Source organism: Botryllus schlosseri, chromosome 5 (genome assembly GCF_051294905.1).
Source record: "Botryllus schlosseri isolate E-star chromosome 5, Bs_hap1, whole genome shotgun sequence".
NCBI classification, from domain to species: Eukaryota; Metazoa; Chordata; class Ascidiacea; order Stolidobranchia; family Styelidae; genus Botryllus; species Botryllus schlosseri.
Window position 1 is genome coordinate 20,439,781 of NC_137240.1, and position 16,710 is coordinate 20,456,490.

Consider the following 16,710-nt stretch of genomic DNA (forward strand, 5'->3'; position numbering starts at 1 on the left):
AACGAAACATAGCTGTAGCGAAACATAGCAGCAGCTGTTCTGGTGACGACGGTTTGTATGTTCCATTATGATGTGACAATTGACTAACTGATGCAATAACTATATTGAAGTTAAGGATCTCCGGAATATTTGTATGTATACTATAATTGATTTATCGGAAATTTGGATTTGATAGCTGTGAAGCTGCAGATTGCATCATAATAAGCTTTAAAAAGTCTTGCAGTACTAGATTTATCTTCATAGATCGAACCATTGATGCGATCCGAAAGCTGTATGCGAATTGTCGGTTAAGCTTAGTGTGCAATTCATAAAGCTACCAAATAGTGAATAACACAACAATATAGATATGAAAATAACCAGGAAACTTTGCCCAATTTAGTCCCTCTTTCGCCCAATTCAATGATTGTTCCGTGACGTAACCTCGTGTCCCATTCTAATTTGAATTCTTGCTACGCCCATATCATAGCCTTTACCTTTGTAAAGGCTATGCCCATATTGCGTACTGCTCACGTAACTTTGTGGCAGAAATTTAACTCCTTCTAGTATTCCCAGCTCTAAATACCCTTGACCTGCATTATACTGTGGTTATACACTAATGCCGTGCGGAATAGGTCCGATATATTTTGTACCAGGGATATCTAGAAGTTTCAAGATATCTCTGTTTTGTACATATAGCCTACGTACCATGTACATTCGTACAATTGTGCATTTGACGTGGCATGAAAGAAATTATAAACCAGTATCGTGGCAACTTCATAATGTGTCGTATTTTTGCCACACACTTGAGATACATCGGTCACACTATAGTAGGCTTACCATATTTTGAAAATGCAAAAAGAGGACACTTTTTCAGAAATTTTCAAGATACAAAACCGGAGTAGAATTCTCAAAAACCGGTGAATTTTTCCCACTTTGTGGTCGGTTGACTAAATAAAAAAAAAAAAGGTCATCTTTTCGCTCACAGCTAAATTCACCGTCACTTCTGTGCTAATTTGCGGCATATCAGACCTAAATTTTCAAAAAAGAGGACAAAAGGGCGTCCTCCGAGGACACTTTCAAAAAAGTCAAAAAAGAGGACAAATCCTCTTAAAAGAGGACGTATGGTAAGCCTACACTATAGTAGCCAGGGTGAAATTTCAGCCAAAGTACGAGTACCGCAGTGCGCGATAAATGTGAATTACAATATGATATTGCGGACTCAGCTATTATTCATTCATGTCGATGTAGCACGCGAACTAATACAACGAATGCTTATTTGTCACTGAAGCTCAAACTATATGAGTAGGTGAATTTACTTGATCGAACCGGGTTAAATCCATAAAAACTTAACAATGCAACATTGCCTAAGCCTACCCAAGAAGCCTTACAGACACGGACAACAATAAAGTGGATGAAAACACGCATTTTCGGTGGATAATTCAACCCCAAAGAGAATATGTCCTACACGACCTACAGTTAGACACAGCAGAGAAGTTCTCAAGTGCTCATACAATGATCAGTTCAGTGATTCGACTGAATTTTTCACAAAAATGCAGACTTGCCGCACCCCTGCCTGCTTAACCAGGTTTATGACCGACACAGACTTAAAACTTCAACAGTCAAGTTTTGTGGAAACGGCTAGCGCGGATTGAAATCTACACGATGACTAAACACAATCAAGCAAGGCGCATAGACGCCATATACATCTCAAGTACCATTCAGCAGAATATAAGAAGCTTCAAATATGTAACGAACGCAATCTCAGACCATAATCATATGTGCGCCATTGAAATCCGAGACCTCCAAAGACAGAAATGGGGCAAAGGTTTTTGGAAACTAAACGCCGAACACCTACAGCACAAAGTGCTAAGGGAGAGCATCAAACAAGCCCACGAGATCTACGTAGAGCAAATAGACACATTTGACAATGTTGCGGAGTGGTGGGACGCAATGAAGATAGAATACAAAAAAATATGTAATAAACACGCTAAAAAACAAGTTTACATTGAAAAACGTATAAACAGAGACCTAGAAAAACAACTGAGGGAAACAAAAACTGAACAGGAATATGCATCAGTGCAAAAAAAGATTAGGGAAAGAGAGGAAAATAGAATTCTGCAAGAATGTAGAAAAGCCAAAATCCTAGACCTTGAACAAGGAGAAAAACCCACGAGGTACTTCTTCGATAAGATCAAGCTAAGACAGAAATCAACAAGAATAGAGGAACTAATTAGTGAGGAAGGAAAGTCGCTAATAGGAAAAGAAGACATAATTGAAGAAGCGACGTTGTTCTATAGAGAACTATGGAGCAAAAAGCACGAAGTAATAGGGGAGGATAGAGAGGAGGATAGAGCGAAATTCATAGAAACTATGAATGAGAGCGAGATAAATAGTGGAGATAGAGAAAAACTTAACTCGGAAATTACGCTAGAAGAGTTGCACCAAACGATTAGAAATATGAGTAACGGAAGCACGCCAGGCTCAGATGGGCTTCCCTACGAATTTTATAAGTCGTTCTGGAATGTAATAAAAAATGAATTGCTAGCAACTCTTAATGGAGCCCTGAGGGATGGTCAAACATGCGAATCGTGGCACGTAGGCATAGCTAAACTACTTTATAAAAAAGGGAACCCAAAACAAATCAAGAATTACAGACCGGTAACCCTATTGAATTCGGACTACAAAATTTTGACAAAAATTATTACGCAAAGACTAAACAACATATTGCCAGAGGTCATATCACAAGAGCAAAAATGTGCCGTAAAAAATAGATCGATATTTGACGCAGCCCTAAATATTAAAACTAGCATTGACATAGCGAAAAGAAAGAAAGGAAAGATACACACAGTGAGCATCGATCAGCGTAAAGCATTCGACATGGTGGATCACAGCTTCATGTTCAGCGTATTAGACAAACTAGAGTTGGGAGATAACATCAGCACACTCATCAAAAAACTATACGAAGGAGCAATAACGAGAATAGAAATTAACGGTAAAGCGTCAGAGGAGATTGTGATTAAGAGAGGGATAAGGCAGGGCTGTCCGCTCAGTATGAGCTTGTACACGTTGTGTGGAGAGCCGCTGACCAGGAAGATAAATAAAAACCCAAGAATAAAAGGGTTAAAATGGGGTCAAAACGAAACCAAAATACAGAACTATGCAGATGATGTAACTGCGATAGTTAAATCATCAGATTCTATAGATGAACTGATGAGAGAATTTGGGAGATTCTCTAATGCCACAGGGCAAAAGATCAACGAAGAAAAGACGCAAATTCTCCCTGTAACGGCTGAAGCGAAGGAAGAATTAGAGAAAAGTAAATACAAAAATATCATTAAAACACGAGTTAAAATATTAGGCTACAAATATGGAGTAAATAACGTAAATGAGATGTGGAACGAGAAAAAAGATAAGATAAGAAGAATCCTTAAAAACTACGAAGGAAGAAGCCTGACGTGGGTAGGGAAGATCCTTATACTTAACAGTCTTGCAGTAACACAACTCTTGTACACTGCCAGGATCTTTCAACCGCAGAAAACAATAATCAGGGAAATAGAAAGGATGTTTTTCAGATTCTTGATAGTACCTGAGAAAATGGAAACGATCAGTCGCAAAACACTGATAAAATCCAAGTATGAAGGAGGACTAGATGTCCCCTACCCAAGTTCCAAAATAACCACCTCTGATTTAATGAAAATCAGCAGGCTGGCAAAAATAAAAAGACCGAGCGAACTTTGGGAGAATGAAGCAATATATCAAATCAGCACAAAAATAAAAAGATTCAATGAAGGAATCTATTCAAACAGTATCCCACATGCAGACAAGCCAGCGAAAGAGTGGGAAAAGCTGATAGAATCACAGCAAAAAATAAACTGGAATCAAGAAAAGTGGGAAGAAGCAAACTTCAAATTGATATACAAAGAAGTAAACAAACAATTCGAGAACGCATTAGAAGTGGAAAACAAGAATAAATGGTACAAAGTCAACAACGCTTACAGAAATGCGGAACCAAAACTAACGAACAAAGAAAAAGTTAACAACTACAGAATTGCGATGAACGCATATAACTTTGGAGAAAGAAAGGAGAAAAGAAACCTCTTGTCGCCAGGTCAGGCGAAAAGAGAGAAGTACGAATGCAAATTTTGCAGACATGCGACAGATAATGTCAAGCATGTTTTTGCAAAATGCCAGGTGTCGACTCGGGTTTCAAGCAAGGTTGCAAGAATCCTGAAAATAGGGAAACTGAAAGAAGAACAGATCCTTTAAAATAAAGACAACGGAAGCAGCCTAAAACTGCTGACGATCACAATATTCAAAAGGAAAATTTTAAAGACAAAACAAAAACTGGACATCGAAAACAAATGGCAGAATGAAACAGAAAGCTGGACACTAAACATGACGAAGAAAATATTGAAGAAAATCAAAAGAAGAATTCAATCGAGAGAGATGATCTCCTTGAAGGAAAAGGCCGACGAATGGATAACGCGCATCCAAACTTACCTTGATGGAAGCGAAGACGGACCCGAGTCCGATCGAGAAAACGAGACGCGAGCTGGAAATGATCCTGACGACGACGACCCGGCTGGAGATGATCCCGACGACGACGAATCTGAAGGAGATGATCCCGACGACGACGAATCTGAAGGAGATGATCCCGACGACGACGAATCTGAAGGAGAGGACTCGGCCGATGATGAATCTGATGACGACGACCCGAGTGATGATGATGACGAAGAAGACGATGAAGCAGAAGTGAACCTGCGAAGGAATGAATTTATATTGTGCCGATGATATTTTATTGTCATTTCACAACTGTTCTTATGACCATGTATATTTGAAATATCTTGTATTGCAATAAGTCTTTTTAGAAATAAACGCCCACGTCGGGCACATACAAAAAAAAAATGAGCATCGTTTCTATAGACAGCCTAACACTTTCGTGGGGTGAACAGAAAATTTTCAAATTTTTTATTATTTATTTTTATATAATAAATAGAAACTTACTTCTCCTGTAGCAAAGCGGTTACTGGCTGGAATTGAACCAAATTTTGTGTGTAGGCTTAAATTAGGTAACCTAACGATTTTATCAAGTAGCAAGTACGATTTGAGGAAAAAAGACATTTTTGAAGAGCCCTAATGTCTATATCAGGGGGGCCAACGCGCGGGTCAAATGTGGCCCGCGAGAGGGTTTTGCGTGACCCGCGAGGTTATTTCCTATTATCTTATCGAAAATGAATTGCTCAGATTGTGAACTGACAATGCCATCCAAAAATTACAATTCTGGCTGCGACCCTTGGGATGTTGATGACTAAAATATCAGTTCCGACGCATTAGCAGAACCAGGGTCCTGTCACATTTTCAGTAAATCGTCGTACATTACAATAAACTAAAATAGTAGCGAAATTTTTCCTCACGCTTCGCATGTTTAATTGCTGCACGCTTTCTTGCTTGGTAGCCTACCCCCTACTGAAAATGAAAAAAATAACGCCTAATTAACCCGATTCAGTGTAACTGTATTCGCAATTACGGGAGAAAGTCTTTTCGCGTTTGTGCTCGCAAAAAGATCGTCGACGGAGAAATGTAGTCGCAACATGATTGTCGCATATTATCGGATACCTTCGACAGGGTTGTAACCAAGTCACATGGTTCCGAGTCACGAGTCAATCTTACTTTTGTGGTTTTGACTCGAGTCGAGTCGAGTCATTTTCAATTCATCAATGACTCGAGTCCGAGTCCAAGTCACCGTTTAAAGGGTCAAGTCCGAGTCATAGTGCTATGACTCGAGTCGAGTCCAAGTCACAGTATTGAAGTCATGTTCAGCTCATGTGTTCAATCCTGCTTGGGTGATATCGAATTCCTAGCTTGGCAAACATGCTCATTTTCTCCCTATCAGAGTTTTGGCACGTGTTTATTTAGGCAGTTAACGGACAGGTCCTGGCCTCATTTACCGATGCTACAGATAACTTCACTAAGTTAGAACGTAAAATCAAATATCTGTCTTGTCAGTCTGATACATCACCAATTCAAGCATTCAGTTTTTATGATAAGCACATCGACGATAGCTCATAAAAAGCTGATAGAGAACCAACGAGCTCACGGAGATACCAGCTGATAGAGAATCAGCAGATGCATGTTTATGTAGAGGTATTTACACCAAGCCAGCATGCTGTAAAAGCGTGCATGCAGCGATGTGCATTGTGCAATGACCAGTGGTGGCCCTACGAACGGGGGGCCCTGGGCGAGACTTATCGGTGGGCCCCCTATAAGTATCTATCCGTAACTTCTGGGGGGCTCCGCCCCCCAGACCCCCCTTCCGCATCGGTTATTATTAGCTATCTTTCACCGCCGCAAAAGGTTTGCCAGGTCCTGGATTCGGCCATGTCTGTTTTGCATGTGTGCAAGGATAGACTACATCAAAACTAAGTAATTCTACCTCATGCAGAGACGTGATGATTATCGGCATACGGACTTTTCTGACAAATGCAGTGATTTGATGATGATTGATACATCTGTACGGAATCATATTCTTGCTTGGTACACGGATTTCCATGTTTATTCGTCATTCTCCTTGAAAAAAGTGCAAAATCTAAATAGGGGGGGGGCTTCGACCAGGGGGGCCCCGGGCGACCGCCCACCTCGCCCACCCCAAAAGCCACCACTGGCAGTGACAAAAAACGGATACCTTTTGATATTACTTAAGGTTTTCCCAATTGCATTACAGACTACATCGCAGCATCAGCATTGGAGAAATAATTGTACAATGGGGCTGTTCGAAAATTTTTTTCAAGTTTTCCGGCTACTCCTTGAAATTGTTAGATTGCCCGAAAAAATCAAATTTGGCTCAATTCTAGCCAGTAGAAAGCAATGCTATGAAAGAAAATTTTAGATTAATTACAAATAGAGATTTTCGAATTTTACCGGCTATCTCATGATATTGTTACATTGTGTAAAAATATGATTCATAGCAAATTCCAACTAGAAGAAATGAAGTTATTAGAGTAGAATATTTTGGATATGAAAAAATAGTCGGCTTACTACTACTATGTAATTATATTATATGAAAGAATTTCTCACTAAAAATACTTCATTTATTTTCAAATCCAAAATTTTCTCCTATCATATCATTGATTCTACTTTTTAAAATTGAGCTAGATTCAATGTTCTTTTTATGCAACGTAATCAAGTAGCCACCGAGTAAAATAAAAAAGAAGTTGCTTTTGAACAGTCCTATTCTACAAACATCATGCAGCATTAGCCATTCATTATTACTCACGTGCACAATGCATATACCTAACAAAACCTCAAATAGACAGATGGTATTGTGTGTTTTCACAGACAGCAGATCACATCAATGATGAGTTACACTTTAAAAATACCAAAGTGGAAAGGAGATCCTCAGATATATTAGAGCGGCATGGCCTTAGAATAAATCCAGCTCTACTGAATAAACGTTGCACTGGTGCACTAGATGCAGGAATTAATAAGCATTTTTGAACCATACTGAAGAGCATAGGATACTCATTCTTTCGAGTCGCCCAAAAATGCAAAGAATCATCGCTTTCAAATCTACACATAAGCTTATCGGTCTCTTCCAATTACTTGACTATCCGAGTCATTGCGTTGGCTCTAATAGACCTTTGCTTCGATTGTTTGCTTGTATAATTGAAAAGTCCTAAATACTTTGATTGCGGAGGATCTAGTACCTCTTCGTCAGATGATTTTGTACCTTGGCTGGTGATCCTCTATGAATGAGTGTTAGGCCCAGTCATCATCAACTCGATTATTTTCTGCCGCAGTGCAATTCGGGATTGTTCTGAGTAATTTAGATCCATAAGCTAATGGAAAGCAAATTTCGGATGGAACACGCATGATGTGAAGAAGATGGTTTCACCAAACGGTTTGGGATTACCGATAGGCCAATCCAAAGACCAATCAGTTGTGATCATGTTCACATTTACAAACACTCCTGCAAAACGCTTTAAAATAGAATTTTTCAAAGCTTCCACTAATGCGCGCAAGTAATTGACAGTGATAGCGTGCCTAATTGAATGGTTGTAGAGTGAGACAGAGAGCAGGGTTGGTAGTTGGCACTACCCTGATTGGTATTGGGACGCAACAATGCTGTCTGGCGAAACGAGAGAGTAGCTCAAGAGCAAAAGAGCCAGACAGCATTATTGCGTCCCAATGCCGATCTCCATAACAATGAAAAATTCGAGGCTGATTGTGGGGGTTCCAGGGCCACGAGCGGAATAACATTTATGTTTTCGTAATCAGCGCAGAGTCAGCTTTCGATTGATACCCGTTTTACCAAATTTAATGCTCGCCAAGCCGGTCGAAAATGACCTTCAAATTGCCTGTAGCCAAATCGAAATTGTGACGTGAATCAATTTCTGAGGCGTGAGATTTGGTTGTGTCGACGCCATATAAGACACTATGGTACCATTGTCTGTTGTTTTTGCGGCGGCATATCTGATATCAGACGAGTGCAACGAAAGCAGTGGTGTCAAATAGCGATGTCGGCAGAATTCGTCAGATGTGTTGAACTAGCCATTGCGATTCGCAAATTTATTCATCTTCAAGTCATATAAAATAAGCCGAGTCATTGACTTGGGTCGAGTCATGCGTAATGACTCGAGTACAAGTCGAGTCAATCCAAATATTGACTCGAGTCGAGTCGAGTCATTTTCCCATTTCAAGAAAATGACTCGAGTCAAGTCGAGTCACAAAAAAAACGTGACTCGAGTCTGACTCGAGTCGAGTCATGACTCGAGTCATTACAACCCTGACCTTCGATATCGATGTCACCAGACGCCGAATAGTCGTGTCCTTGCAAACTGAGTCTATAGCGGGCGGTATATAATAGCCGCAATACTCAAGTAATATTATTATTGACCTAGTTCATTAATAAACTTACAAAATTTTACCCGCTTGGCGCAGCTAGTGGACCGTACACTCGTTCGTCAATTGCATCTCCCACTTTAGCCGAAAAGGTTGGCCATTCCTGGTTTATATAGATCACTAATCTACCCATATGTTAGTTATCTATAGTAATCTAGAGTCTGTCAGCCATCAGTATCATCCGATGTAGCAACGAAGACATATAGGTGCCGCCGTGCCGGTTTGTGACGTCATACTGAATACTTGTCAATTGTCGACAACATCGTAATTGCACTAGAACGCACTTTACTCTATGCCAGGGGTGGGCAAACTTTTGAGCTCGCGGGCCGCATTCAACATCTGAATTCATTCGCGGGCCGCACTATATAAAATTGGGATTATAAACCCAAAAGCAATATTGATATATGATTATATAGTGAGGACATGGAGACAATATAATAATGCGCTTCTTTTAAACAAGTCAAATATTGCTTTGATGATTTCGTACATGCGTCAGAAACATATAGTGGCGAGATTTCATAAGCAGGCGGACCTCAATAACCAATTTGTCAAAACTATAGAGATTAGAGGCGGTTGGCCCGATTCTTAGAATAGGATTGAGATATAAATTTGTGAGCAGTGATCTGTTCATAGATTTAGTAATTCCGCTTTTGGCTCAGTTCCAGGACACACAATGCTGACAGCATCATAACCATGTTAGCTTCAAACACGCTTCTACTATGTGTAGATAAAATATAAATATACCCCATCCCACGCATACAGACAACGAATGTACCTAAGACACGCCCGAATCGTTTTTTTTTTATAAGCACATCACTGAAAAAATTAAAAATGAAGTGGGCAATCTGAAATCTCACTGGTGATCCAAATTATGTCAATCTCGTTGCAGCTATCCCGCTGTGATTAGATCAGTAGTTCTCAAACTTTGTAAGACACGCCCCGCTCCCTTATGATGGTCAAAGATTTCGCGCCCCCTTATCGTCATATCACAAAACGCAACCAGGATGCTAGCAAACCTAACGGGTAGTTTGATGGCGTGGAAGGTTACGACTGTTGATGAGAGATTTTTAAATATGTAATTTAGACTAAATACATAGCAATAACTATGAATTGTATGAAAATCGCGCGGAGCGCGAAACTTTTTCCCAGTCGAGCTCAGCTTCCCACACCTTTCAGATGCTTTCACGCCCCCAAGGGGGGCGCGGCCACCAGTCTGAAAACCACTGTCTTGGAATTATCATCGTGAAATATATTAGGAAAAAGTTAATCAAGTCCCTGCATTAATTCGATTTTTAGTACGCATTTTATCAAAATCTTTAAATAGTTTCTTTAGACTCTCGCGGGCCGCACTAAACGGCGTGGCGGGCCGCATGCGGCCCGCGGGCCGTAGTTTGCCCACCCCTGCTCTATGCCATTGCTGTGCACAGCATTAAAATTCAGGCCTGCTGTTCAATTATGATAAAACAGCAGATGTGGTTGTTGCATATATATAATGGCATCTTATGAAATAGGTCGGAGCCGGAGCTACTCCTCAAATAACGAGCTCCGGCTCCGGCTGAATTTTATGTAGAGCTCCGGCTCCGGCTCCAGCTCCGGTGAAAATGCACGGCTCCGGGCTCCGGCTCCAAAGCCCTTTTCGCCGCTAGTCGGTACTTGATAAATGTGCATTGTTAAAAGTTATATTACATCCTAGTATGCAGCACTGCCTCACTATGCTCAAGAAACCAACAAAAACTAAACCGATTGGGGAAAATCAGTGAATTAGTACGCCAGCAAGGTCTATTGCAGCACTCCACCACAGTCGACGTACGCATTCGCGTACCTCTGCTCAAGCATATCCCGCGACGGGCTGATTTCGCCGGGAACCTATCTTGTAGCGTTAAGGGGCGTGGCAGTTTCCAATCATTGTATATATATCATTGATTAGGACAGCCATTTCCAACCAGAAATGAAGATAATTGGTACAATTTTAAAATTATGTGGGAAACACCTGATTTGCATACGTCAGGTCAAAATTTGGTCAAAATTCAGTTTTTTAGGTAAAAAAAAGTTTTTAAGTCAAAATTTTCCTTTTCTAGCTAAAACAATCCGCCCAACTCATCATCAAGAATCGCGCACAGAAAACATACCGCGCTAACCAATTAACTTCCTACATCCGATTAGAACGCAACTTTCCCATATGCTCAAGCGGCAGAGAATGCATCTTGGCAACAACCGTCCCAAACTGCCGAAGCGGAACGATCGCTAGTGTCTACACCACCTTAAAACACTTTGGTTCTGCACTGTGAACCTTTTTCGCGTCGCGGGCCGGATTCAAACCTCGTTCGTGGATCACACCAGTCAACTGATCCGAAAATGTTACCTCATGTCTTTGCTTTTTACATGAATACTTAATTATTAAGCATATATACCAGTGGATCCCAACGTGGGCGATATCGCCCCCCAGGGAGCGATTTAGCGGTCTAGGGGGGCGAAAATACCGAAGGGGGCGATAGGCGGGTGATGACGCGTTAAAACGGTTATATTGGAGTCAGGACCATAACTGCTGCACCCCAAACCCATAATGAGAGGCCGGACTCGAAGGGGGCCTAGAAATATTTCGTGAATTACCATAAATTAATACAGTAATTTTTTAGAAATTCATCCAACTTTTTCAAAAAATTTTCGTGCTGGGCGCGATTTCATATTGTCATATATCTTGATTTGGGGGTACCCGTCCCCAAATAATAATACGCATGATTTATGGAAATGGAGACTTCGGCGTCGGCCATTACTGCGCCACGACGCTCCAAGACATATGAAGTTATAGGCCATGTAACATGCGACTCCAAGAAGTGAGCCAGGACGAACAGCAGCGAGAAGACCTTGGCCGAAAAGCAATGCCCTTGTGCTCACCGAAAACTTCGATATATATACAAATACATATATGTTTAATTGTCCATAGGCGCCTTAATGACTGGCGTCGAATGTTCCTGTCCTGGCGATCTGAACCCTAAAGGACTAATGCCATCTTCGCAGGGATAAATTCATTGCCAATAAAGAAATACCAATTTGAAACCATGTGTGTCTTTCGGTTTGGTGCGTTTTGGTGATTTCCATATCTTTTGACATAGCAGATATAGGAGGTCACGAAATAGCATCATATAACGAAGTCAATATAGCAACGGGTCCGCCCGAAGATGTTTAGTTAATATTTAGGGGTCCTACCTTTTCCAACACACCACACTAAGCGGTGCCGGTAAATCTGATTACGTGAGCTGAGAGAGGATAAAAATTGATAGCAATATATATGCAATTCCCGACCATTTGACCAATTCAAACATGAATTATAGAAATTTGTCGCGCTTCGCGTGTTTAGGGGAAATACGGTGACTCGTCAAACAGTACATGAAATAGGGTATCGCTAATATGTAGCGACGTAAAGCCCACTGGCTGAGGGGGATCTGGGGTTTCGTTTATCACCCTATGAAGGCCAAAGACCAACGTTCTTTTTTGGGGGGCTGACAAAGTGCTGTTACGGTCCTGATGGGAGTCAAATCGGAGAAATGACCCTTTTTTAGTCAACTCACGAAAATGTAGCTTTAAAAGTGTAATTTCGAGGTCGAGCCGAAAAGTTGACTTTTTTTTGATTAGTCAACTCGCCGGTTATCCCAGTTAGTATGACCATTTTTCGGTTCCCAATATTTGTGGGCGATGATCGGAGTGGAGCTTCAAAAGGGGGCGATGAGTCGAAAAAGGTTGGGAACCACTGATATATACGGATAATTATAATTACAAACCTAGGGCTGGGTACAATGATTCGAGTACTCGAATCTGAAGCGAGTATTAATTGTGATGATTCGAGTCAAGTAGAAAAATAGGTATTTTCGAGTACTGAAATTATACGCTATTCGCTACTGAAAGCTAATGTACTAACGAGAATGATAGTTTTGAGACTATTATCCACTGAGGAAGCCTTGGAACCTTGCTTGGCCGTGTTGCAGCATACGAGACATACACAAAGCTATACGAACGTTACTGGAAATAACACATCTTGGAAGTCATGATCATCCCACAACACTGCCAAGAATTGCAATGACCTCTCTATGGTCGAAAAAATGCCAATGTATCTTTAATGTGACGGATAACAGGCATTATGTTCTTTCTGGTGAAATAAAAGTCACATATGTGAACTTTGACATAGAACATTCTGTTGTGTCGTTATAATGAGTGATACTCGAATACACGACTCGACTCGAAGCCTAATACATGATTCAAAATCGAATCACTCAGGTACGCGATTTTGTCCAGCCCTAATCACGGCTCAAAGGATTAGCTACAATGTTCCCTCTAATTTTTGACGGGTCTGCGCACACTCACCAACTCACTGCGCATACACTGTAAACGAAAATGGTGTGTTTTCGCAATTCACACCCTAGCGTAGGGTGTGTTTTGAGTCATCACACCTACTGGGTACTAAATTTGTCATTTACACCTAAGCTATTGGCGGAAATAAGCCGAATACACCCCTATACACACATACCATAAAATATACACCCCAAGCATTGGCATCTGGGGTGAATTGTTAGAGATTACACCTTTTGTCAGACAAATATGCAGTTTGGGATTCAATCCGCGCTAGCCGTTTCCACAAAACTTGACTGTTGAAGTTTTAAGTCTGTGTCGGTCATAAACCTGGTTAAGCAGGCAGGGGTGCGGCAAGTCTGCATTTTTGTGAAAAATTCAGTCGAATCACTGAACTGATCATTGTATGAGCACTTGAGAACTTCTCTGCTGTGTCTAACTGTAGGTCGTGTAGGACATATTCTCTTTGGGGTTGAATTATCCACCGAAAATGCGTGTTTTCATCCACTTTATTGTTGTCCGTGTCTGTAAGGCTTCTTGGGTAGGCTTAGGCAATGTTGCATTGTTAAGTTTTTATGGATTTAACCCGGTTCGATCAAGTAAATTCACCTACTCATATAGTTTGAGCTTCAGTGACAAATAAGCATTCGTTGTATTAGTTCGCGTGCTACATCGACATGAATGAATAATAGCTGAGTCCGCAATATCATATTGTAATTCACATTTATCGCGCACTGCGGTACTCGTACTTTGGCTGAAATTTCACCCTGGCTACTATAGTGTAGGCTTACCATACGTCCTCTTTTAAGAGGATTTGTCCTCTTTTTTGACTTTTTTGAAAGTGTCCTCGGAGGACGCCCTTTTGTCCTCTTTTTTGAAAATTTAGGTCTGATATGCCGCAAATTAGCACAGAAGTGACGGTGAATTTAGCTGTGAGCGAAAAGATGACCTTTTTTTTTTTATTTAGTCAACCGACCACAAAGTGGGAAAAATTCACCGGTTTTTGAGAATTCTACTCCGGTTTTGTATCTTGAAAATTTCTGAAAAAGTGTCCTCTTTTTGCATTTTCAAAATATGGTAAGCCTACTATAGTGTGACCGATGTATCTCAAGTGTGTGGCAAAAATACGACACATTATGAAGTTGCCACGATACTGGTTTATAATTTCTTTCATGCCACGTCAAATGCACAATTGTACGAATGTACATGGTACGTAGGCTATATGTACAAAACAGAGATATCTTGAAACTTCTAGATATCCCTGGTACAAAATATATCGGACCTATTCCGCACGGCATTAGTGTATAACCACAGTATAATGCAGGTCAAGGGTATTTAGAGCTGGGAATACTAGAAGGAGTTAAATTTCTGCCACAAAGTTACGTGAGCAGTACGCAATATGGGCATAGCCTTTACAAAGGTAAAGGCTATGATATGGGCGTAGCAAGAATTCAAATTAGAATGGGACACGAGGTTACGTCACGGAACAATCATTGAATTGGGCGAAAGAGGGACTAAATTGGGCAAAGTTTCCTGGTTATTTTCATATCTATATTGTTGTGTTATTCACTATTTGGTAGCTTTATGAATTGCACACTAAGCTTAACCGACAATTCGCATACAGCTTTCGGATCGCATCAATGGTTCGATCTATGAAGATAAATCTAGTACTGCAAGACTTTTTAAAGCTTATTATGATGCAATCTGCAGCTTCACAGCTATCAAATCCAAATTTCCGATAAATCAATTATAGTATACATACAAATATTCCGGAGATCCTTAACTTCAATATAGTTATTGCATCAGTTAGTCAATTGTCACATCATAATGGAACATACAAACCGTCGTCACCAGAACAGCTGCTGCTATGTTTCGCTACAGCTATGTTTCGTTATATGCCGTATTTCCGCTCTTACGAGACCAGACTGGCTATCGACTGACCGTATTAGTTGTCGTGAATCCGTGAAGAAAGCATCATTTCGAGATTGAAAATATCTGGATGGTTACATTTCGTATCGAGTTACATTTCGTATCGGTACTATAGTAGTAAAGAACATTTGTTCCGTTGAGTTTCCGGTACAGATCTGATTCCTGTTACTCAGTGTCGCAGCTGTACTGAACAGAATTATATGTAGCAAGTTGGAATTTTAAACGTACCGGTAGTGACGATACATTGAATTCACATACTTGTTGTATCACCAGTACGGATACCAATATCCAAGACACAGTAGCTCAATGGCTCTAATGGAGATACTGTTGACAGGTCCAGCATCAGCTATGATTATAAACTACGGTAATTTGGGTTTGAGCAACATCGTTTGTAAGTGCATTGAAAAAAAATCGATTCGATTGTCGTTATATTGATTACCAAAGCACATCACGACCTGTTTAAGTGTAAAGGGTAGCCTACCACTGACTATGCAGAGTTATGTTATAAGCCTATCACCCTGTCATTATCACTGAGCTATTATACACATTATATATTATGTTATGTTATGGTAGGAAGGTAAACATATTATCTATTCTACTTCAGACTTGCATGGGCAAAGATCGCAAATTTGGGGCTCTTGAAGAATGAAATTATCGATTTCTCCTCATGAGAAAACAAGTGTAACATACAAACAGCAAAGGGCTGAAGCATATGAAGCAATAGTTTCTGAGGTGAGCAATGGACATTTGATGAAAGCTTTCGATCCCCGTAAATTGGGGCCAGTAAATGTTAATGATATTATGACATGGGGATGGGTGAAAATATGACGATGCTATATTGCTATCACTATGAATATGAGAGACTTGACTAGGAACAGGCTTGTCTTATTGAACATATTTTGCAGTGGCCCCCTCAGACTATCTGCTAAGAGTATGTGACCCATCAACTAGACTACTTCTTTTGAAACTACTTCTCTGAGTTCTGTTCATATATTTATTTTAATTTGAAGCAGCTTGACATGGATTTGACATAGCCACTTCTATATGCTTGTCATTGAGTAGAAATTTACATCTATAGCTTGAGTAGCAATGCGCACTACTGCGGTCAACTCGGTGTGCAACAATGCACGGATTAGCTGGGTCTTCAATGTTTTGACCAATATGAAGAGGCAAACATAGCCTTGCCAAAGTTTATCAAACTGTCCTTTTGATCAATATAAACAAATCATAATATATGCACTTCTTGACTCATGATATGACATACACACGATCTGTGCATATGCACAAATCTGCTTTTTGTTAGATTCAAGGACTGATTGCTATTAGTAGCAGACTCTTACTATGTGAATGTGAAATCAAATATGTTGTTGGTCAGTAATATACTATGCGTAGGAGAGTTGCAAAATTGTATTTTAATTCGCTTATTTACAAGCATAAGGCAAGTCAAGGCTACAACATCAGTACACATTTCGGATGTCTTGGGCGTTTCGAATCCAATCCAAATTGTCAACTAAACGTTTACCGTATGCCTCATGTTTATTTTTTCAATTTTAGGATGCT

At 40.3% G+C, this 16,710-nt stretch overlaps 1 protein-coding gene across 2 annotated transcripts in view; it reads left to right on the forward strand.

Moving 5' to 3' along the window:
• The window catches only part of LOC145439845 (microfibril-associated glycoprotein 4-like), a 532,879-nt gene that overhangs the window by 468,624 nt on the left and 47,545 nt on the right, over window positions 1–16,710 (forward strand). The gene's annotated exons all lie outside the window — the stretch shown is intronic.